The sequence below is a fragment of the Otolemur garnettii genome, unplaced genomic scaffold, assembly GCF_000181295.1.
Source record: "Otolemur garnettii isolate 467f Iridium unplaced genomic scaffold, OtoGar3 scaffold00068, whole genome shotgun sequence".
Classification (NCBI taxonomy): Eukaryota; Metazoa; Chordata; class Mammalia; order Primates; family Galagidae; genus Otolemur; species Otolemur garnettii.
The window spans coordinates 458,003-459,845 of record NW_003852463.1 but is presented as its reverse complement, the minus strand read 5'-3'; the positions used below and the strand labels follow the sequence as shown (position 1 = coordinate 459,845).

Genomic DNA, 1,843 nt, shown 5'->3' with positions numbered 1-1,843 from the left:
ACCCGCACTTCACATTTTTTCCGATAAGCTGGTCTGAGGAATGTTAGTGCTGTTGGCTGAAAGCTAGTGGCTCCTAACTGGCCAGTAAGTGATATTCTGCTAATTGGGTACTAGGAGACTAAAGTTTTCTTAGCTGTGAGTCAGTAGTGTCCAAGAAGCTTTTTTCTTAAAAGAACTTGTTGTTATGAAGTGTTTGCTAGGACAACATATTGCTGGCATTTTCCCAAAACATTAATGAAGTAAGAAAGAGGTCACTGTCAGCATAAGGTATGTATTCTAAGCTAGCAAAACGACATGGCTGTATTGTGACGGATGTTTTCTAAAGTGTGTTTCGGGAGAGGTTTTTCTGGGCCTGCAGCTTACTGGGTACCAAGGCGATGAGCTCTATTTCTGAGAGAGCATTCATGTGGCTGGGCTGGGCTGTCACCTGAGCCACTGTTCTCTTTTTCCTTTGGGCCAATAAGAAACAGAAAATACAATCTAAGTTATCATCTCCTCGGATCTAATCTTAGCTTGTTTAGTTAGTTGTTTGATCTAGACATTGTCTTTCTTTTTAAAAGACTATCAAGAGATCTCTTGATGTTTTCTTGTATAATTTTTGCTTAATTCATTTTCTGTTACATTTTTAAAATCATAAGTGTGTCTTTGCTAACGATTTCAAGGCATGTAAATACAGCCAAACATTGTACACAGTTTAAGCAATTATTTTTACCATGGGTTTAATTTTTGATGTTAATAGGGAGTTTTATTTAGGTACGTTTGAAAATGGATGCACAAGTCACCTAACATAGTCGACTAACATCATAGTGAACACCTGGTTTGTTTCCATATAACATTTCAGTATTCACACAAAAACACTTGCCCGAGATTTCTTCCGGTTTGGTTTCCTCAAGTACGTGCCCTCATTGCCTGGAAGCTAATAAACTGAATGAAGGATTAGAAATGAATACATGATGGTGAAAAGTAAAAAACCTGAAATCTAGGACAGCTAGAGGAACTGGGAGCGCTCTGAGGTTAGAATTGAGAGTGGATATTCTACTGTGGAGATCAATCTTTGTTAGACCCATTTTGGGGCAACTTGCTCCTATTTGAGAACATACCTGGGAAGAGGAAAGGGCTTAGACACGGACAGTCTGAAACAGACTCTGCAAGGAAATGCTCAGCGTACTCAGAGATGGCACCTGAAAAGCAGTCTGAGAATTTAGAAAATGGAAGGTGGTGCATCCGATGACCCCAACTGGAAGGAGTAATCCCAACACAAGTAGTGAGGTCAATTTGAGGAACTTTAGCTGTCCTAACGGGAATGTTGGTGTTAATCCAGTTTCAAAAATATCATCACCTGGATCCTTCTGTGATTCATAAACACAGTGACTGGGTTTTCACTCTCATGCTCTCAAACCTTGTTACTAATTGGTACATTAATTGTTTGACATGAAAAAATACATAGATTATCATCTGAACTTCAAGTGGAACTCCAGCAGCTGCCCTTAAAGCTGGCTCAACTCTGGGTCTAATTTGTAGGGCTAAATTAACTCTTTGTAGTTTGGGGACAACGTAAGTAGGAGGTAGGTTTTCTTTGTTGTTGTTGTTATCGTATTCCTTACATTTCCTATGGTAAGTATTATTGGGAGAGACAATCAACCACAGGTCCTTTGCACTCCTTCTTGCCTTGCTGCCTATGCTAAGAATGCCAGGCCTCTGTGCTCTTTACTCAGGCTATTTCTTTGAGTAAACTTGTGAGTTTGCTGTGAACAACAGAGAAGTACGAGGTTGTGTCACTTGGGACAAAGAGCAGGCTTGTTTATTGCTTGCTATAAAAGCAGTGTATTCCCTTAGCCCAGTG

At 39.9% G+C, this 1,843-nt stretch overlaps 1 pseudogene; it reads left to right on the top strand.

Moving 5' to 3' along the window:
• Positions 1-1,343: 1,343 nt before the first annotated feature.
• LOC111726518 lies at positions 1,344-1,432 on the top strand (annotated as a pseudogene).
• Positions 1,433-1,843: the final 411 nt, after the last annotated feature.